The sequence below is a fragment of the Arctopsyche grandis genome, chromosome 3 (assembly GCF_051622035.1).
Source record: "Arctopsyche grandis isolate Sample6627 chromosome 3, ASM5162203v2, whole genome shotgun sequence".
Lineage (NCBI taxonomy): Eukaryota > Metazoa > Arthropoda > Insecta > Trichoptera > Hydropsychidae > Arctopsyche > Arctopsyche grandis.
Genome location: NC_135357.1, coordinates 30522184 through 30546997, shown reverse-complemented (window position 1 = coordinate 30546997; position 24814 = coordinate 30522184). Strand labels below are relative to the sequence as shown.

General features: G+C 33.8%; 1 protein-coding gene across 1 annotated transcript in view; it reads right to left on the bottom strand.

Moving 5' to 3' along the window:
* Positions 1–2977, bottom strand: part of eya (eya transcriptional coactivator and phosphatase 2) — a 40960-nt gene extending 37983 nt beyond the window's left edge. Inside the window, exon 1 of the mRNA XM_077427096.1 lies at positions 2916–2977. The gene's annotated coding sequence lies outside the window, so the exon portion shown is untranslated. The remainder of the gene's footprint in view (positions 1–2915) is intronic.
* Between the last annotated feature and the right edge of the window lie 21837 nt (positions 2978–24814).

Sequence of the window (24814 nt, the reverse complement as noted above, 5' to 3'; positions counted from 1 at the left end):
GAAAATATTCGAATATATTCGAATATCGAATAATAGCTTTAAATTATTTATTTGTAGTTTTAAGAAGTTCAAGATATTATTAAAACTTTAAGAGAATCATTATCCGGATTATCAAATAGAACTAAATGTGCTGTGGATTGAAAATAAAAAAAGATAAGTTCGTATAAAAAGTATTCGAATATTCGGATTTAGGATCCCTATTCCACACCCCTGAATCCTTGGTCAAAGAAGGTCTCACTTTGTTTCGGTTTTAATCTCTATTCTACCGATACATTATATTACAATTAAAATTATTCAATTCTACATAGAGTAGGTATATTTTTGTTTGATTAGGGACACTACCTAAACTTATTTGAGCATTCAAAGAAGGCGTTGACAAATTAAATCTTGTATAGAAAATAAATCTTCAACCCGCATATCTACATTATAATATAATACCTAGCATTAAAAATTGTGAAATCAGCGATGTCTCAACGAATTTACGACTCGTAGATCCCGGGGGGGGGGAGACTGGGGAGGGGGGGACTACTGTCGACGGGGGGGCAGAGCACCCCGCTGGGGGCCCCCGTGCTGCGGTAGCGCCAGCTCGACGTCCTCATCATTATTGTGCGGCTGGCGCTTTATTAACCGGCGGTAAATCAAAACCCTTTATTAGCGGACACGCGATAACAATAGAGGCGAACCTACGCGTGCGGTCGCCGCTTATAATTATCAGCCCCTCCCACGACTATCGATCATCATTTTGCATCGCAAATAAAATCGTAATATTATACATACGCGTATTTCAAATTCTCGTTCAAAATTTACCGCTCCCCGTATAAAGTGTGACGAGATACGACGTGATTGTTTTGTTCTCAGGGGGGCCCCCCATGGGGGTCCTCGGGGGCTCCCCGGGGACACGGACGGCTACCGGACAGCGACCTGAGCCCCCAGCTACGAAGGGACGACCGTGTAATCGCGATCCTAATTGAAAATTACGACACGAACCGACTACGCCACTGGACAAGGAAATAACAAAATGCACGTTGTCGGGTTGACACCTCGTAATATCCAGGATATTGTTGATATAACGAGTCGAGATCTCAAACTGTACATTATTCCGATTTGGATTTATTTTAACTGTAACCGTATTAAGATTTAAAATAAATGTAATAAGATCGCGCATGACAAAAATATTAGGCTACATATATTACATTTATAATGGTCCTATTTGTTGTCTGTTTTCTATTTATTGGTGTGAATTTATGTTGTAAAATATAGTGGGTTTTAGTATAAAAAATGTATTCCCAAGAAAGGTAGACTTGAATTTATACGCACGCTTTTTTAGATGTCCTATCGTAGATATGTATAGGTAGATTACATGTTAAGATTTTTCGTTGTAAAATCTGATTCTTTTCTGGATATAAACACACATAAAGTATCAGTAAAAATAATTCGTTGTTAAATTCTTTCGGGCTTCTAAAGGGTAATGTATTGTACACGTTTTGAACTTATGATGAATACAAATTCTGAGAAAACCCAAGCAAAAACTGGGGGATTTTGACGAACATCGGAACATGTGGTCAAACATAGTGTTGGATTATATCTTAAGTTATAATAAAAATGCATAATTTAAAACTTCCATACATACATGAAGTTTAAGTATGTGCACACAAGATTAAAGTGCACTTGTTGTGTTGAAAAATAAACACGGATTATAAGAGCAATGTTTGTCTTTCATTTCAAATGAGATTTTACGACTTTTATGAATAACTTGGCACACTGAAGGAGCGAAAAATAAGTGAAGAACCATTAAATTGTTACGACCGAAAAAAAACTTTTGCAAAGAATTCCGAATGACAACTTCAGTTTCCGTTTCATTTTATTGTCTTTTAAATTGGCGATTCATTTTATATTTATTCTTATGTAGTTGTTGGACAAACAAAGTCGACATTCGCGCGGATATTTCATTGTTTTTGTATTTATTTTATCATCACAAGTGGTTGAATGAACTGGGATCGGAAAGACGTGATCGAACAAAAGAAACATTGAATCGAATTTATATATAAACTACAAAAATAATAATATCAGTCGGCAAATTGCTGACGATGATTGTTCGCATCGGCACAATCTAACGAGACGTGCAAGAAAGCTAAAAGCGTGTTTACAATGTTATACAAACATGCGTAATAATAATAAATACCAAACAATAGTAATAAGATTGTATATATGTAGGCATATACTGCAGAAAAGGGTTAAGCGCATGTATGCAGATAGTATTGAAAATGGATCACAATGAGAAAAACAAACTCAAAATTTACTTACTTATTATTCGAAATGCATTTCAATTCCGTTTATTTGTACAACATTGCAAAATAGGTATTTATTTATACACTAAGAACATACATACATAAATGTTTATTTTAATTTGTGTACACATTTGAAATTAAATGTCGAAAACGTGAACGGTTTGCCAAAACATTTCTTTTTATTTAGGCATAAATCATTGAATACGCATATTTTAACAGATTTTTTTTAGAAAGATGTACTTAATATCAAATTTAGGCCATATTTCGATAAATGGGTTTAAATAATCCCAATATAATATTGTAAATAAATTCAAGTTTATAAAATAATTATTGTCTGGCATATTTTTATGACAATAATAAGAAGTATATTAAATTAAATTGCTTCCCTAAAATCACATTGAAATTATTCCGCAAAAATTCATCCCGAGAAGGCAGAGTAGTAGCTTGGAAACAATCGCGACCGTTTATTGTACAGAAAGCAATAAATCTATACGTGACAGGAATGTAAATGAAAGTTTCACTTTTGTTTTTTTTCTGAGACATATAATGCTTTAAAAATTTTAACAATATGTCTACACACACTACAGTAAAAAATAATAAAACAAGATGAATAGAAAATAAATTTACCGTATTTAGTTCAGATCATGTTTTCGCGCGGAAAACGCGAAAATCGTCAGCTCCAGTCGCACACGAACATTTAAAAATTTCATACAAAAATATACGACGAATAGATTGTTAACACTTCTACGTTTGAAATACAATCGAGTTCCACAATTAACAAATTTAAATACAAAGTCTTCTTATTATTTAAATAGATACATATATCACAAGCGAATAAATTTCATCTATCACAACAATCTGCAGCACCGGCTTTATGTGAACTTCACGTCAGCACTGATTCGAACTGAACGATCGTTTCTGCAAATTGAATGTACAATGTATATAAAATAAGCGAGTGCAGTTTGAAAATCCCGGCTCGAGACCGAGATTCCCGTCCCGAGTTGGACTTCCCGAGTCATCGGCGCCTCTCGCTGGACTGAAACTCAAGACCGACGAGAATGGCTCGTTCGAACTGGAGACGGAGTCGGCACAGAAAAAAAAAGATATCTGTCTCTGTCGCACTCGCGCCAAACGTATAGTGCCGTCTCTCTTTAGACCACTCGGGGACGAAAAGCTCGCGATACGATAACGCGGAGTGAGCGCGAAAACTTATATTTATTTTTTGTATATTATCATCAAAATGGACTCCAATTACAGCAAGTCGAAGTTGAATTGTTTTATTATGTAAATAAATCTCACAGTATAGATTTTTTAATAATTAAACAAATAGAAACTTACACAAATAAATTTGACCGAATAATATTTATTTTATTTTACATATACGGCGTCAAGGCCCATTGAACCATAATACAATAGAACATTAAAACAAAAGAAAAAAACACGATATTAATATAAGAAAAGAAAAGAAAAAATAGGAGTTTTAAAACAACAAACAATGAAGTTACACCAAATGAATAAATAAATTGATTAAAAAAATAAAATAAAATGCATTTAGCATTTGTACAAATTGGAAAAATGATATTGCAACAATTTTTTAAAGTTATGTTTACTAATATTAAAAAAATCAAATTGGCTAAATTCGTTTCCCAGTTTATGAAGTCTGTGTAACGTTGAATTTTTATTATAATTAGTTGAATTTTGTTATTATATGAATCTAAATATCTTTTTTAAGCACTAACACTAAATATAATATTATAAATACTAACGAGAAAAATAGACAAAATAATACATATTATATTCCACATCCAAAATTATGCCACAAATTTTAACAAAAATTCAACGTTACCCATGAACTTCAATGTCTTCATGGAAATGACTTCAGTCGATTTTATATATTTAATATTAGTAAACAAAAAAAAATATTGTTACATTATTATTTCTCTAATATGTACATATGTAGGTTTTATTCACTTCGGGTATCTTCATTGTTTAGAACTCCAATTTTTCTATTCCTACTATATTAATATTATTTTGTATTACTGTTCTATTGTATTATGGTTTAATGGTCCTTGCAGCCGTATATGTATAAATAAATAAATATATGTATGTAGTAGCCATAAAAATAAAGTTGCTAATAAGGTATATTGTGAAAAAGAAAAAGTTTTTCAAAATCAAAAAAATATTTAACCTACGTAATTTCAACGCAATGCTAGTATTATCGTGAGATTTGACACTTTTCGTCGACAGTGTATTATTTTGCAACGTAATCGTAAAATAATAAAAAGCTTGTAATGAATCTCCAGTATCATACATATATATTATATACGTATGTCATCATCATCGTCTACAGCCATTCATCATCCACTGCTGGATCAAGGCTTCTCTAACACGCTTACTTCTTCTCTTCCCTGCGGTCTTCCTTTTACTCTTTTGCATTCTTTCGGATACCAATCTAGCACTTATTTTGTTCATCTTTCGTCCATTATTCTAGTCACGTAGCCCGCCCATTGCCATTCCAATCTCTTCACTCTATCCTCTATATCCACTACCCTTGTCATACTTCTCACCCACTTATTCCGCTTCCTGCCTTTCCTCGTTATGTCAAGAATACAGCATTCCATACTTTTTTGAGTGCATTGGACTTTGTGTAGCATCGTGGCTTTTAATTTCCATGATCAACATCCATACGTCATCACTGGCAAAACACATTGGTCGAAGGTCTTTTTCTTCAGGTAAATTGGCATTTTTTATTTGAAAAAAGTTAGTATAAATCGGTATTAATATTATTAATTTATAATGGCGCTTTTGTGTATTTTTTCCGGTTATATGTATGTATATAACTCGAATTATTTGGTTTAATTAACCAGATACCAGGTGAATCGTCCATATACATATCTAAATAAAATTGCACGACAATTCGAAGTGTTTGAAGAATAAATTCCGTTCACAGAATTTATATTCATGAAATGGGCTGGGTAGTCACCGCAGCAAGAAGATGATCAAACAAAATACAAATACGACAAGGCAAGGAGGTTGGTAAATGTCGGGTTTCTAGACGAGGCGGACCCGCTAGGCTCGGTCGACCCGCTCCTTCCTGTAATTGGCTGCTTTTTGCGAGTACTCAAGTATAGCTGTGCCGTGAATAAACTCGACTTTTACCTGATGAAATACTCAAACATGTACTGTCAGGTTCTCATATAATTTCGGACGGTTGGGCAGCGTACGGAAATATTCTGAATTCCGGTAAAAATGGTTATAATTTCGTGGATCCAAATGATAGTGAAATACATACGAAAAATGATGAAGCGTCCATTTGGCACAACGCGTGCCCGTTTTGATTCATATTTAGATGAATTTGTATTGAACTACAAACGGATGCGTGTATATTCCCATTCGCAATATGTGGAATATTTCCGTACGCTGCCCAACCGTCTGAAATTATATGCGAACCAGGCAGTATATGTCGGAGTATTTCATCAGGTATCAAAAAGTCAAGTTTATTCACGACACGGCAGTACTTGAATACTCTCAACAAGCAGCCAATCACAGGAAGGAGCGGGTCAACCAAGCCTAGCGAAACCCAACTTTTATCTAATTTCATTTAATTTGTATTTAGACAAAAAAAAACTCAAAATTGATTTAAAATCAAAATAGACAGATTTATGAATAGGAATTAAATCTTACATAGATATAAAACAAACAATATGATCGCGTCTTCGCTATTCAGGTCGACACGCTGACTTCTCTAAATTCCAATCTTATCTTTTTAAATCGTAGTCTTGTTTCATAGATCGCATCGTTTCACCAGCACCTCACATATCATTTTCTATGAAACGCAATACGATACATGTCGAGCAAATTTTCATCGTCTAGGAGAGTGAACACAGCGCCGACTAAATAATCGTACAAAATTATTTATTAGCCTTTCTATGTAATGCGCCCACAGGCGCCGAACCGTGTTGACCATTCAATGTCAAAAGTTCTTTGTTTTGCGCGAAAAAGACAACATTCAAACGTGAAAGCTCTCGCAGAGCCAAACCGATTTTGATTGGTCGTTTTTTATCTTCGTGTATAAGGGGATGATACCGCGCTTTGAAGATGGCCCAAGAGACAGCCGGTCGTCTCGTTCTATCATACAGCTACTCACAAAATTACATACACGTGGGAAGGTGTATTACCAAACAATTGTACAATAGTACATACACGATGATGTGTAATTTGAAAACTCTGCCATACACGTATTTCAAGTTCATTTAGATATTTACATTCGGTTACATATGACAACTGTACAACAACTCGTCTTATTATCTTTATATAAGATAGGTAGTCAATTAACATGTTTATTTAAATTATACATGAGAGGTATAATGTTCTAGTCGCAGTAATAAATTGATCCTTTGTTTCTGTTGAATAATTACAATCAATTTTCAATTCCTCAATTACTGTTTCAAGGGCCATGTATTACTTGACAATTTTGCATTGTATCTGTGGGTATTATTTTACAGACAATTATCTCTTATATTATAGATTTTCTGTTATGGTGATGATGTACGTACAATGTATGTCGATATGTAATAGTAAGTTGTTATTATATATACATATATGTACGTACATACGTAAATATGTAGGGACATTAAATATTAATAATCTATAAAAAGTAATAAATAAAATAATGATTCAAAATAGACAAGTTTAATACGCATATTGACAGGGGATGTAAAAGTTTTTTTTATTTTGTATTTAAAAATATGAAACAACAAGAAAATAATCAGTCAAAATATTCGCATGATTACAAAACTTCATTTACTGTCGCTACGTACATATTTATGTAGATAAAGTGTAAAGAAGTTAAGTGAGCGCAATAAAGTCAAATAAAATTTTCTTTTTACATAAAATAAAAATGTAGAAAGATCAAAAATGAATTTAACAGTTTGTGATACATGGTATTGTTTAGAACAGTATCAAAATTTTTCATGTGGCGGATCGGTAAATACCGTTTAGTATTAATCAAGGACTGACTTTTTTTTTTTTGAAATGGGTTATAAATCTTGCCCCCCCCCCTCAACAATTTTACACTACCCAATAAGTTTCTATAATGTACATGATTTTTTAATTTTTTTTCAATACTTAATACATAAACATTAATTTAAACTTAATACATAAAGTAGTGATTTACATGAAGAGATGTTGTTTTCAATAAAGAAAAAAAAACATATTTACTAAAGAAACGACAGAAAAACGACATATGATCAATATACATATGTATGTAAATATTCGTACGTAAAATTTTATTTTTCTTCAAAGGAGAGAAAATAATTATTTAGAAACTTTATGATACATGTATGCAGGGCCGACGAGGGGGGGGGGGGAGCCGGGGTAATTTAAAGCCGGGGAGCCCCTGATTATTTGAGGGGCTCCGTGTCGGAAATCATACCTATTATATCAAACTTTCTTATTCAATTATTTAAATAATAGCAAACAACATAAGTATATGTACATATACATATACAAATCTTAATCTTTTATTGGACTCGGATGTTACATATATTATTTATTTACTATTTGTTTTTTTATACATATCTTTGTACATCCTGTCTGTTGATTTTTCAATAAATAAAATAAAATAAATATAATATACATACATAAGTATTTTTCTAATGGTTTTGATATATTTTTCGCATATTAAAAATATATTTAAAATAATTTTTTGGTTCGTCATAGGGGCCGGAATTATTTTTCTTAGGGCCCGGGATTCCTCTCGGGGTGGCACGACAACTCAGCGGATGACAATTCAGCGCATCGACTATTCAGCGCACGGACTATTCAGCGCAAAATCAATTTTTACGATAAGTTTTAAATGCGTTTTCGAAAATAATTACTCTATTGAAATTGTCGGTCATATCTACATACATGATAATTTCATAAATGCGAATAAAATTTATTTGATACTCTTTGTGCCTTGAAATATTACGCAAGCAGGGTTTCTTACTAAGGCCGCAAAAAATTATTCTTAAGTAGGGTTTCTAAACCGGGCAGCAATTTTTTTTTAAATAGTTTTTTAGCTATTCAAACTTTAGGTATGCAGTTTCTAAACTAAAGTTCGCAAATCGTCACTATGGGCTATGCTTTTGATAAAAAAAATGGGAGAATCTTTGGTTTTCGATTTTTTCCCCGAAAATGTGTTTTCAAATCCTACGTATTCAGAGTTTGTCAACTGAGTTCCGCAAAAAATATTTCTTAAAAAGAGTTTCGACACCGGGATAGACAGCAAAAAATTTTACGTATGAACGGATTCTAGACCAAGGTTCGCAAACCCGTCTTCATGGGTTCTGCAGACTGCAGAACCCATGAAGACGGGCTTGCAAGAGGTAGGATAGTCACAGTGCTATCTATTGTTCGGCAAACCTTTAACAATGCATTTACAACCTTTGAACAATACACGGCCCTCTCAGGCTCCGGTGACTGTAATCTGCTATTCATATCTAACATGTACGCGTATATGTACATATGTGTGTATTGACGTATTTATCGACCATTGATTTAAATTATCGTGCATTTCAACCGATTGAAAAAATATGCATCTTCGGGTCTATATATTCACGCTTATTCTATTTCAAATAATAATAACAATTGTTCCATAATTTGAAATATAATATGCATTACTTTGTAACTTCTATGCGTCTGTTTGCCGAAAGCACGTATACCTGCCACTCGAACCGTATTTCAGAAATTTCATTCATTAAAAGCATGGAAAAGTACAAGATTTACAATCTTTTATTAGACCTCTTCCACCGCTGTCTTTTTCCCCCGCGGTTCGACCGTTTAAATTTGACTTTAAAGTTCGACTACTAAATTTGTCAAATAGTTACAGATCGTTACTTATTTTGTTACGTTTTGGCATCGAACAATATTATCTTATACACTTCCTCATTTGTACAAAACTATGAAACGTGTACTAGCCAAGAGTAGGGAGAAAGGTTAACAACATCGACCGCGTACCGGCGTTTGAGCAGCACCGGTTTAGAATATAATTCTGTGCATGATGCGTAATTTTTTAAAGGCGATTTTCAGTTAGAATACGTATATGTATTTTTACACATACATACAAACGTATGTATGTATGTATATACATTTATTTGAATCTGAAACATTGAAGAAATTCGTTGACGGCTTGCAACCCTAACCTGAGAGGTGAAAATATTATTTAAGGACGATGAAGTTGAGGAAGAGGAGAAGGAGAATTTGAAGTATATGTTTGTGAGAGGGAAGCGAAGGGGGGTGTTCATAGAAATCCGATCTTGAAAAGGGCTCGTAGATCGCTAGTTTGAAAGGTACCTACGTAGTATTAAAATGCTTTATTGTTTTTGATGATTATGTTTAAATGTCTTTTTGTTAGTGTAGATATCTATATATATATTTTTATTTCTGTCATCTCTCTGTATTTTTTTTCGATCATTGTGGTGCATTGAGGATTCTTGTAATGTCATAATGATCCAAACTTGATGTATAAATAAATAATTGGATATGATGTATTTTTCCGTTTTGTCGATTTTTGATATTCTTCGATTTGGACCTTACGGGGTTGGTTCTTGTACATACATATGTAAATACATACTGGTGCTGACTGTTGATACTAGACATTCCTAATTTTTCTTCTTATATTTAAATATTATTATGTATATATTATGTGACTAATTCTATTATTGCTTGAACTTTTGTTTTTTATGAATTGTATGTATCAGCCCAGTCCGTAAGTTCGTGCGTATTAATAATATGCACGGGATTCGCGATGACTCATTAATAAACCAAAAAGATTTCGAACCTGTCGAAACTTGTCATCGCTTGACTAATTTATTAATCAGTCTGTCACCAATTTTCGTAAACATCGGACGTATATTAGTACCCATAATGAAACGTAAAGGAGGTATGTAAAAAATGAATATAGATAATCAATACAAACGTGCTGTTTTATACTTTTTATTTTCGTGTGGCGAATCTGCCAAATCTGCAGCGATAAAAATTAATAGTGTACATGGTCAAAATACTATCAGTGTAAAGACTGCCCAAAAATGGATTAAAAATTTTAATGTTGGAAAAAGCAGCATTTATGATGAACCCCATTCAGGACGTCCTGTTGATTTTAATAACGTTTTCTTGAAAATCTCTTGGAGTCAGAGCCACAATTAACAGTGGATCAGATCGCAGAAAGGATGGATTCATCTCATGAAACAGTCTTTCGTCATTTTTCATTTAAAAATTTCCTGAAAATACGCGCGAACTTATGGACTGACCTGATATTTATAAATTTTATTTTACATAGATATATACCAGGAATGCTTGACAGGAAGACTCCAATGCGCCTTCCTAGACAATTAATTACAAACAATGCAGCATTTTTATCGCATAAATCACTGTATTTCGAGAAGCTGACGAGCACAAAATTTTGAAAAATATTTACGTCGTATGGATAAGAATTTCAGTAACCGATAATAAGTTTCAGTTTGATAGGACTAACGGTGTTCAAAAAATCCCCAAAATACACACACATACACACATTTTTTCTAGATTATTTTAGGAGTAACGTTCGATAACACCGCACCGCACATTGAGGCAGCGAAATGCAAGACGATGCGGGGTATATCCTCAATATATCCAATATTTAATCGCCATAGTTCTTTATCAACTCAAAATAAAATAAAATTATATCGCGCGCTCATATTACCATTATTAACCAATGCTTCACCTGTATGGAATAACACCTCGAATATTAATCTTTCCAAGCTCCAAGTAATACAAAATAAATCCCTAAAAATAATTTATAATACACCTATATATACTAACTTGAAAAAACTGCATGCCATATATAATATTCCGTTTGTTACAGACATTACTAACAAACTAACCAGTAGATTCTATGACAGAATCACTAATAACTAGAGCCCGGAATCTGAAGGGGCTGTTTATTGTTCAAAGATTGTAAATGCATTGTTAAAGGTTTGCCGAACCTTTTTTACAAAGGATTTACAACAATTGAACAATAGGCGGCACGTTTCCGGCCCCTTCAGATTCCGACCTCTACTAATAACCATACTAACACACTAGTGAAGAGTCTCGGTGATTACAACAAAATGTCTATACCCTTCAGGTATAACAAACAGATTACCTAAACAAAATCTACTTTAGGTCATCGACTTTAGAGAGTCTTTAATTAATATTATGTATTAGATGTATTATGAACATTTATAAGGATTGTAAATAGGTTTTTGAGCTCTTTTTCCTATTATGCTGTAGATTAACATTAGAATAATATAATGATTACTAACCAAATAAAATAAAATTGTAAAATAGAAAATGATCAGTAGATACGTATCTATTAAAATACATATATAAGATGTATTGTGAACATAATTTCGTAATAATAAAAAGCATCTAAAAATCAAAAATCTAGATAATGAAAACGTGATCAGTGATCGATTCTGAGTTCGAATCAGTCAAAATCTCGAGTTAGAATTTTCGCATGATCACAAAACTTCATTATTGTTACTACGTACATACATCTAATATATAATTTCGAAAGAGACTTTGTATATATGTAACCTGTTCATTGGGTCGTTGACGACACGTTCGAGGCGCCGAGGGCGAAGCCGCTGGGGGCGAAGCCCTAGGGGGCGCAGGCGCCGGATTCTGGTATATATATAATTTTGAAAGAGACTTACTATATATGTTTTTTTGTTCGTGACAGTCAATTTAATAAAAACAAATGAGTATTCAAATAAATTTATATAAAATAAAACTATTCAAATAAATTTAATAAAATGATTACTATTAGATTAGTCATGTTAAGCGGTTTATATTACAAATACCGAACGAAGTCGGGTAAAACCACTAGTGCATAGATACGGCATGGAAAGAACAAATAATACCCAACAACCACCAACCACGAAATGAATCAAATATGAAACAATGAAAATAAATTTCGAGCATCCGAGCACGGCTATAAATTCATACATTAAAATAAACAATCGCTCGGAATCCCCCCCCCCCCAATATGATCAACCGGTCACGGTCCTTTTATAATAAAACGCGTTGATTATTACGCTCGTTTGATCGGAACTGTACGCATTGTCATTATTACTTACCTACGCCGGCTTATCCTATAATCCGGAATGCGTCGGATCCCCGTGACCGTTTCGGACACCATTCCCGGAGATTGAGGACTCCGGCTGGTCTCCGATGACTTTTACTAGGTCCAATCGCAATCGCGCCCAAAAACAAATATGATTTGACGTTGTGTGAGCCGGCGAGCGGCCATAACTCACCTGTACGATTAGATCTGACCGGTCCGAACACGTGTTTCCCGGTACACCAGGGCTAATTCACATAATTCACGCGACCAACTACCGCCATAAATAAGCTCCGGATAAACAAAATAGTTAAGTTGTGTGGGCATCCCCATTAGTCCGGTCAGAAGAGGACAATTTGTCCGCGGACGCGTGCGCGCCAATGGCCTCTCGCCCAAATTTATGGCCCGGTGCATCGTCGCCCATACGCAATACATAAATTATGGCGAACTGTCGTTTTTATGCGAATCGATTTCGCACCTCGACGTGGATCGGGACAATCTCCACAGAGACGGGACAACAACGGAAATTCCCTTTATATAAAAAAAAGATTGGCTTTTTGATTGGAGTTAATGTGTATTGTATATGAATTATAAATATTGTAAAAATATTCAACAATCCCAATCCCAAATTTTTGATAAATAGCCATTTCGTTTAATTTAACTACCTCGTTTATTTTAGTTGTCTATTGATATAAACCAGGCCTGGTCAAACTGTAGCTTGATTTGAATTTTTGTGCGGCCCGCCAACTTGTTGGTTATTAGAGGATCACTTATTTTGACTTTATCTATGTACGTAGTAGCAATAGATGAAGTTTTATGATCATGCGAAAATTCAAACTCGAGATTTTGACTGATTCGAACTCAGAATCGATCACTGATCACTAGAGGTAGGACCAGAAGCGCGCCGTCTATTGTTCCATTATTATAAATGCTTTGTAAAAAAGGTTCGGCAAACCTTTAACAATGCATTTACAATCTTTGAACAATAAACAGTCCCTTCAGATTCCGGGCTCTAGTGATCACCATAGAAGTAGAATGCATAGAATGGTCATTGTTAACAAAGTATCGTCTAAAAGCGAGCCATCGAAGAGAGAGACGGAAAGTCAGAAGAGGGACAAGAGAGAGAGAGAGATGAAGTTTAGCAAACAATGAACAAACTCTGCCGCGCAGAGTTTTTGTAGCAACATTTTTGGAGGCTGAGAGCGATTCTATGCATTCTACTTCTATGCTGATCACGTTTTCATGATCTAGAAAAAATGTGTGTCTGTGTGTATTTTGGGGATTTTTTTATGTTGAAATTCTTTTTTATGACAGTATATAATGTATAGTATTTTAATAAATAGTATTTTACTTGCGGTCCAAAGTTCATTTTTAATTTCTAATGCCGCCCTTCATTCGAAGAGTTTGCCCAGGCCTGATATAAACTATCCTTTAAATGTCTTATGCATAAGACAATTGGCAATGTGGCAATTATTTCGCACAGCAATAATACAAACAAAAACTTGAACTGCTAATTAATCATATTAAAAATAGTGCGTGAATGAATGGTAAACTAAAATCATATATTTATATTATTATTTATTTATTACAATTTTGCCACAGAAATCACTATGGCTAAAAAAAAGAATCATTGAGAAGAAAATAAAACATAATAAAAACTAGATCATGAAAGCGTGATCAGTGATCGATTCTGATTTCGAATCAGTCAAAATGTTTAGTTCGAATTTTCGCATGATCACAAAACTTCACCTGTTCTTACTACGTACATAGATAAAGTAAAAAAATTAGCATAACTATTATAAAACAAATACAATAATAGAATACATACGTCACGACCTCAAATTAATCAATCCTTCAACTAATGCAAGTGAACAGAAATTTAGTTGAGGATTTATATCAAATTTGATTCAAATAGTCGAATTTTAAGAAAATCTTCCCACTAGTGTAAACTTTCGCAATAATTAAGCAAACTATACATGTATAAATATCAAATAATTGTATAAGTTTACTGCCGTTTTAGCTCTGGTCAAAAACCTACTACATACTTTGGAATTCATTTCAATATTTTTGCGAAACCACAGTGTGAAAAGTTGTTAATTTAGATTTGAAAAAAAAACCACGTCCTATCAATCTTACTACAAATGTAAAATCACCAAGAACAAAAAAAAAAACAGTGATAAAACAGTTCATATAAATTTTTACAAATTTTTTACACAGCATTCATCATGTCGAAAACCATACTAAATGATTCCATTCGACGCATACAACAAAATAAAATATCTACATTTATATATTTACGGGATGACACAGTAATAAAGTGCCTGTTTTTGTGTGTAAAATTGAAATTTAAATAAATTTCGACGCCGAATCGATTGTTAATTGAATAACATATGTAGATATACTTATATGCACGACCATACATATTGAACAATTCCGAATTAGCGTAACACAACCTCTATTTTGCGACCAAAAATGACCTTTATTCAACAAGTGAATAGAATCAGACATCGCGTGGCGAGCGAACACGCACACCATTGCACGCGCCTTGTAAAACAAGATTTATATTTTGATAAGAAATTGTACAGTCGAAGCGCGACGATCAGTCCGTTACCGGCGAATATATTTCACATACCTCAACGCTTCGGACGATTGTAAATAAAACAACACCATTTCCATAAAGAGACGATAAATTAAATCAACAATGAGTTTGACATCAGCTTCAATTGCGATCATCGTTGAATTGTGCAACTGATGGCGCGCAATTTAAAACTGACAACGGACGTACCACCATTGGTACACTGTGCGCAGTTAGCACGTTAAAAATTGATGTCTCGTTGAGCTCGTTGTCTTCTTCACTTTATTGCTTTTTATTGTCTCTGGTCTCGTGTTGCCGTCTCTGTCGCACTCGTGCGTTTTTCCGCTCGCTCTGTCTCGCTCTCTCCAGTCATTTCCCATCGAAGGGTAGAATTCAAATATTGAGCACTTCACGGTTGCTTTATTCTCGCATACGTACTTCCATTGTTTCGGATCAATTTCGGTACTCGAATAAATTAAATGCGATTAATTGCACTGATTAAGTTCCGTTTTTTTTTCAGGCACCCACTTGTAGAATGCTTACGCAATGGATTAATATTTTTTACATAGCAGTGACATTATTTATTTCCAAATAAATTGTATTCCACTGATAGTTTATTATACAGTGGATTCCAGTCAATTTGGAATCGAGAAAAGCAGTCCTGTTCCAAATGGATATGTATAGATTTGCTACAACAGTATTTTTTTTCATTTCACATTAAAAAAATAAATACATGTACAATGTACAAATGAGCCGTTATATTTGAAATTCCACTTTACTTCATTTCGAGAAACATCTCGCAAAGTATTAAATACATATAATGTTTTGCGATTTACAACGTTTAAAAATACTGGTGGCCTGTAATACGTTTATTCTTCTTTTCTGAGATTCTGGACATATCGAATTACAATAAATTGTGAATTAAGTCAATCAGAAATAGTGTTTTTGGAACTAAAAATTGGACTTCCGCCACATTCAAATATAATGGCTCATAATTAGTAAAAAACTAATATGTACATATGTATGCATCCAATAATGAAAACTTTTGGTCCAATCAATCAGATTCTACTCGACGCATTTCCATGCCGAAGTTGGTGGAAAAATGGACTTTTCCAATATTTGAAAGTATTTAAAATATACTTTTTTAATTATTTTTCTCCATACATTAGTGTTCTACAAACGTCCATTCCAATCAATCAATTCCATGGCGGAATTTTCACACTCTTGCAATTAAAATGCTCGCTAGTGTGATTATTTCCAGCGACAAACCGACATCAGTGAGCATTTTCATTGCATGTTGTTTATCGAAGGCAGTCAATTTGTCAATGGGATTTTTACGCATGTTTTCTACGACAATAAACAATCACAAAGCGGCAATAAAAATAATAAAAACAACGGTAAAGAATGTTATTATCACGCCCTTTCTCGGACTTACAGCATTCCTCGCGTCCGTAATAAAGTTTGTAACTTTCTCGCTTCTTATTCCCTTCGCTTTTTTCCTTTTTATTTATTCATTTATTTATTTTTCTTTTTCATTTTTTGGCCTCGATGGTCCCGACGTCCGGCCATGACAGGTTGTTATGTTAATTTCGGCGACATTTATCGCCCGCTTTCCGACATTCTTGGAATTTATACCCCGAACTCTAACGATATTATTTATTTCCATATGCGAGCGCACACGACCAGGTGGGCCGATATGTACGTACAGACAGATGTAGACGTCAAAAATAATGTAATCAATTAAAAATTCCCAGTAATCAGTAATAAATTCTAACAAAAACAACACACATACATACAGTATATTCCTCTTTAACTAGGCATCCTTAATAATATGTAAGCATGCAACGATCCATTCGAAATACATCGTTTTCAATAAAATAACAACATGTTTCACAAAAAATACAAAATAAACGATTGTTCTCGCTAATTTACTCTTTTAGTTTGATAACATCTAGCATGCAAATTGAGCGTGCGAGTTTTACATAATAACTCTGGAAGCGACTCGTTAATTCGCCACCGCCGTTTCGTTCGCACGTTAATGTCGATCCAGGGGAGCCAAACCTTTGATTGTCGCTCTTTTTAATGCCTCGTAAAAGCTCACTTATATGACGGGCATAAATTTAGCGGAAGACATTTACTGCACTAGCCTTTTGAACGAGTTTACATTTGAGAGGCGCTTCCAACGATTCGGATCAATGAAAACAAAATCATGTTTGATTTCATTATAATATAATATTTAAATTAAAGATTAACGGAGTCATAAAGTGTGGCGAATTTCAACTTGATAAGATCATCATACGTTAATAGACTCTATATTACGATCATCAAATGTACGTTACATATAGAGCATATACATACATACATATAGAGCAATACAAACAAAACCCTTTAATGATCCTTATGTACTTAAATTACTTTATTTTTCCTTTGTAAGGTCTCACCTTGAATTTGCCTCAATTATCTGGTCACCTTTTTATTTATCCCATATTAATTGTATTGAGAAAGTTCAACTTAAATTTATTAAATGCTTACGCTACCTTTTTCCTACCTATACCTATTCTACTGTTTCCGACATTTTAAAAATCCTTTCTTTTAACAATCTTTCTGTCAGGCGACGACATACTGATGCTATATTCTTCTTTAAGCTCATAAATGGTTTCCTTGATTGTTCTGATTTACTGAATAAGGCTAATTTCAGAATCCCAGTTCGGTACTCTAGACGCGTTGCACTCTTTTCACTTGATCCTTTCAATACTAATTCCCAAAAATATTCTTATCTGCAGCGCGTTTATCGTATGTTTAACGGAGAGCTGAATGAGGTTGATCTATTTGGTATTTCCCTACATCAATTCAGGTCTAACATCAAGAGAATCTTGACCGATTGATTCATTTCTTCTCCTATTCTATTTTTCCAATATTTTTATACTTTAGTTTAGTTATGTAATGTGCTATTTAATCATATTATAGCTTTTATTCTTTTCCTTTTCATTTGTTTATTTTGTATTTACCTTTTTCATTTGTTTTATATTTGTAAATTTCAATTTCTTCTTATATTATATTTTATAACCTTTTCCAAATATTTTAATACTTTAGTTTAATTATGCAATGTTCTACATATTTTGTCATGCCTTTATTCTTTACTTTTTAATTTGTTTTCCTTATATTTATCTTTTTCATTTTTGTAAAAATCTATTATTGGACTCGGATGTTACATATATTATTTATTTACTATATGTTTTTTTATACATATCTATGTACATCCTGTCTGTTGATTTTTCAATAAATAAAATAAAATAAAATAAAAAAATAAAAATAAAATACATACATATGTAGTCAGTAGCATAGCTCAGTAGCTTGCGACTGAGAGATACCGGGTTCGAAAAGAAAATAATCATACGCTGTATGATTTGAAATATTTTTACAGTACTGCTGGTCAGATTTGGATATCTGTGACTCCGAGTAAGTTGTTTCTTATCAGATTATACCAATTTATGAAACGGTTCTTCGGAAAATTTGGTAATTGCCCCTTTCACCACGGTATAGTTTATAATAATATCATTTTTTAAATATAATATGTATATTTTATTTTATTTTATACAGGTATACACCCATTTTTTTAATAACACGAAATCTATTTTCATTATTGTACATATTGTATTATTAGAGGCATCGATCAATGATCGATCGATCATCAAACATTACAATCATCATAGATATATCTATGGACAACATATTTAAATATGACTGGATAGCCAATTTGTTGGAACTGTTTCCAATGAAATTAGATAAATTGGCAAATTCTCAAAAGAAACGAAGTCACATAACCAAGGTCTGGCTAGAAACAAAGCCAGGGATAGAACCCGTGACCACACAATCAAAATTATTAAACGCTAACCACTGATCTATGTTGCATATAAAAAATTATATATGGTGGCAGCACATACATATGTATATATCTAAAAGTTTAGCCATATACATATGTCGATTAGTCGTAAAAATTAAATAAAGAAAATAAAAACAAATATTAAAAATTTTCATTCAAGAAAATGAAAAAAATTTATCCGTAAGAATTTTTCCGAAACCAAACGAAAACCTCATACATTTTTTCGACGAAATTTTGAGAACTGACTGTAAATCGTGCGACCAACTAATTATTACTATTTTAAAGCGTTATTATTGCTGTATTTATAGCAAATTTAAAGGAATATGACATATTTAATATAATAATTTTACAGTTTTATATTTACGTATATGAATATTTTATAATTTACTTACATAAATATAAAGCGTCTAAAATTACTAGTTAGACATTATTAGTAAGACATAACAACAGTTAATTAGTTGCTATCTTACTTTCACCACTGTTGGAACATGTATTATTATTTGGGACCGCTTGGGACTATTGGCCATCAAAGCCAGAGAGCAAAAAAAAGATTGACAATAATAATTGAACCATTTTCAGTAGGCAAAAGAAAAAGTCCGCCGATCTCTGCTTAATTGATTGGGTCGATAAATATGACTTATGAGAATTCCACAGAGCACAAGGTAAAATAACGGGTTTTCGAATCAATTGAATCAGATATCATTTATATTTTAAGCTAAATATAAGCAATATTGTTCAAACGTATCGAATTATACGTATTATTACTGTATATTCAGACGAGGCTTCGTATAAATTCGATAGGTTAATGACGGGCTCGAATTAACCGTGTGCGTTATTCCGAGAAAGACGCGGGCGTGATGATACTTCGTACACCGGATACGTTACGACTACGATTTCGTATCCAATATTCCACGAAATCATCCGAAATAACAACTGTAATATATTTTTTTCAAATACCCACATTCCACACACACACACACACACACACACATTCATACATATCAGAGTGCGAATCGGTTGTCGACCCCTGCCAGTTTAATAATTGAACCGATGACCCTTCCGCCACCTAACGAGCACACCACTTCATTTGTTCGCCTGATGCAATTTATTTTCATGAAAAAATAAAATAAAAAAAACAACAGCTCGCAACACTCCATTGGAATAATTACAGCATCTGGCTAACTATCTCGGTGCAAGTTGACCAGCGCAATTGAACTAATTACGACTGGTTAAAACATGCCAAAAACATCTAATCAATCCTTGAAATACGTGACAGGATATGCAAAAGACCTATTAGCCATCCGTCTAAATGACAGTCTGTGGGAACTCAATATTTTAAATTAATTAATTACACTCTACTATAACACTATATATGTATAGGTACATATACATATGTATGTACATTCACTGTTGATGGATATCCGTATGGGCTGTAGGCTGCGTTCACATATATACGCGGTCCATTTGGAGATCGTTACCTACGATATTTTGCATCATGACTAGCAATAATTTTGTCACGTCAAGTCGTTTAACTTTCCTTAGGTGATTCGTTTTTTGGCCGAATACAAATTCTTTTATCACAAGAAATTTTGAAAACATATTAACCGTAACATGTTTTTGAAATGAATGATTTGACTAAATGATTTGTTCCATTACGTTATCATATTTCAAGTGTTGATGCTATAATAAATCATCGTAATTATTGCTACGATGAATTGCCCTACCGACTATTCTATGTATAAACCGTTTTAGCAATTCTCAAATTTTACAGTCAATCTTTCTATAACACAATAGAAACTACAATTTACTAAGTACATTAATTTGGGTAAATATATATGTATATGTATAAACGAAAGTAAAAATAAATTATATAAAATTATTATTATGACTACCAGACAAATTCATTTATAGCAACAATTTCATTTATAATTCGCATATCACTTGAAATGGGAGCCATCTAATAAATAATGAAGAAGGTTCAATCACCAAATAATTATGTCTGGCACGCATATAATTATTAGGAACATAAAGTTCCGACTATTCCAGCAACGAGGAGCATGACGCATTACCACATAGAAGCTGAAGATTAAAACGAATAAAAAAGTTTCTCTGAAGTTTAAGGAAATTGTACTGTTAAGGGTTATACTCATACTCTTTCTTGTACATATTTATTTATTTACATACATACATACATACATACATATAGTATATCATATACAAGGAAGGTCTAACAAGTAAACCCCAATGCACCTTCCTGTCCAATTACAATCGATAAATAATTAATAGAGTAATTTTAAAGAGTATCATATAGTAGATACATCCTTGGATAAATTTTTATAATTTTGCATTATTTTTGTTTTTTTGTATAAAATCGTCGAATTTCGAGTGCTAAAAACTAGAAAATTGTAAGATATCTATGAAAAAATTTACACCATTTTATAAATCAGCGAATACGAAATGCTGTAAACCCGAACTTTGCAAGAAATACATAGTTCAGGAAACGAAGAAATAATTTTTGCACTTTCATAACTGAAGAGTAATTTTCTTCATGCAAATTCTATACAATAGCATTATACCTATACTTCTCACAAGTGAGACTGACTTGATTTGACATTGGTCTAATTTGCAATTGCTCAGTGGTTGTGTTTATGATAAACACCGAGAGGTCGCCAGGTTCGATCCCGTGTTAATCTTTAATGCTGCTGGTCAGACTTGGATATTTGTGACTCAAAGTCGATCGTTTCCTATAAGAGTTTGACAATGTATCTGATTTCATTATCGTAACGGTTCCTCTATCAAATTGGCAAAAACCATCCTACCCACTATTTCAGGATTATCTGAATTTGATTTATGTACATATGTACAATAAAATTTATCTACAAGTTTAAATCCATAGATGGATATATGTATGGATATATGTATATTAATTAATATTCTATGGATATATGTATATTAATTAATAGCTAATTTCGAGTTTTTCAACATGTCAAAATTAAAAGATGTATGTAATAAAAATTCTGCAATGTTTGTAATTGACCAGGAAGGCGCATTGGGTTTTACCTGTTAGGCCTTCCTGGTATATGTGTATATAAAAATAAAAAATAAAATAAAATATGTAATTTTGAAATATAATAAAGTAATGAGAGTTGGAGAAAGAGAGGAGTGATTTTTTTTAGGAGTGAGTTAAAGCAGCGAAATTAGGATACATATGTAATTTTTATTTTTTTTACATACAATATACCAGGAAGGCCTTACAGGTAACCCCAATGCGTCTTCCTGGCCAATTATAAACATTGCAGCATTTTTTTTATTATTATTCAAGTCGCTGAATTACGAGACACTGAAAAACTCGTAAATCAACGAGACATCTAAGAATTGTACATACATTTTATTGTACAATAATCAATTTCAAATAGTGGTGACATAGTAGGTAGGAAGGATATTTAGCCAATTTTACCGGGAACCGTTTCAACAATGAAATCAGAGAAAATTGGCAAAATCTGATAGGAAACGATCGACATGGATTCACAAATATCCAAGTCTGACCAGCAGCATTACAGATATACTCTTTTCAATCGAGGTCAGCTCACGGGATCGAACCCGGCGCCTCTCGACGCTAAGCAGAAGCTTAACGACCGAGCTATGCTGCTGGTTAATGTCGAATTAATATAATTAATTTAAATTCAAATACTTCACACGCTGATCGCCAACGGGCACACCGCTAGTAGCTCAAGTCACAATTTACAACAGACTGTATAGAAATATTTCATCGGGATTTCCCACAGAGGATATCGAGGATTTCAAAACACAGCTATTGTATATCAGCGCTGTATCATCAAAACACCTTGCGGGTGGATTCGAGCCCCCCAGCTCTCCGCCTGAGGGGGTGACAGGCCTTGTGGGGGGCTGCCACGGGGGCGGTTTTGGGGGTGGGAGGGGGTCCGTAACCGGAGCCCTACGCCCGCGTAATTTGAAATACGATCCGGACTCCCGACGAAGCTAACGGGGAAAACAGAAATTGGCCCCCTCGCGCTAATGCTGTTTGCAGCACACCTTATTGGACCGCCACTAATATATTGACTGCGTCTGTCCATCCGTCCCTTTGATGTTTCAACCATTCCGGGGAGATACGTCCTTATTAAAATCGGCGAGATTCGTCCTTACGCGCTGCTGGATGATCGAAATCAGCGCTGGAATGATCATAATCCTCGAAATACACACTATTTTGACTGTAAAATATACCAGCATGGACTAGTACATAGTTAACATATCTTGCTATATGGTCAGTGTGGTCATGAGTGAGGGCCGGATAACCAAGGTGCCGTCTTGAAAAAAACGGACCCATAGGGTGCTGCGTATTGTTCATTGCATTGTAAAAGGTTCGCCGAACTTTTTTTTTTTTTGACTCTAGCTTTGTAAATAGAGCTAAACCGCCCCAATTCCTGGAAAAAGCACTGTGTCTATCCGGTGTTTAGTTATGAGTTCGAGTCACACTGCTTGCTGCTGGCCAGACCTTGGTTTGTAACCAGGTCGGTCGTTGCCTATCAGAATTTTTGCCAATTTGCTGAAACGGTTTATAGAAATTGGCAACCTTGTTTCTAACCCTTTGGTGAAAATTCAAGTCACATATTCAGGATCTCGATTTTCAAAAATTTGTCCATGGATGTTTCTGTGGCCGTTAGTCATTTGCCCATAAATTTAGTCTATATATTTCAAATTGAATGTCTGTTTGTATGTTTGTCTGTCTGTCTGTCTGTCTCGTATAGGCTCCTAAGCCACTCAACCGATTACGATGGAACTTAATAATAATATTCGTAATTACGATTTTACCGACGCGAAAATTTGAAGCGCCATTGTGTAGTCAAGGAAATGTGTTTGTTGGTAACCATGTTACCAGTTGGTTTATGACAACACGGCGTTGAAGAGACGTTAGTAGAACTCCAACCATCACTTGAAACGGGAACGGGAACGTAGCGGGTACAAGAACGGGAACGGGAATTGCATGCCTTATTCTGGCATTGCAACGCATGTCGGGTTCAGCTAGTAATTAATAAAATAATTCTTAATCTGTTTAGTACGCTCATCGCGTTAGAGCCATCTGTTAGACGATTTTGCACGATTGATTGAATAAATAGACAATTTAGCTGCAATAGAAAAATTCTAAAAAAAAAGCTATTTGAAAAAAATTTTTTTTTTCGTAAATTCCGTCGAGATTAATCGATTGCTTAAAATCGATGTCATTTTTTTATGTTTGATATGACGACGCAAGTTTTCCACCCTGATCTATTATGAGAAACCCATAATTTGCATTTCCGCTACGGCTTAATGTATAGTAAGGTACATACATATCTACATATGTACATATGAGAAGTTGGAAAATGTATTCAATTTTGTAGAATGAATCTTAAAGTGAGACTGAAGTTCGTATGGTCAATTCTGAAAAAAATTGTAGCGGATATCAATTCGAATTTCACACGTTTGCTACCGTTTCAGAAGTGGAGTTGGGTAGCCATCTGTAAGCATCGGCTGAAAGATTCCCGAGATGACAGCGAATGGTGTCGGGTACAAATCGCTTTGGCGCTCGTTCAAACACGGACGCCCTTTGTGCATTGGCCCACGGATTAGCCGCGCATGTTCTGTCAACCTTTTTCAGACCGGGTCTATGTTGTCTAACTAGACTTAATACAACGCCCTTATTTTCATAAATTTGTGATTTTCTATAACATTACACTCCAACAGTTAAATCAATACTTTCAGTTTCAGCGTAGTTTTGTCAAATGAAACTAACCCAAACAAGATTGTACCCAAACTGAAGTATTGAACAAACCAAAAATGACTGTTTAAAATTACTGGTATCGATTAATTACATCAAATAAATACATATGAGTCTTTTATATTGTTTAGTTCAAGAACCATTTTCGTAATTGAAAAGAAGTCTATATGTT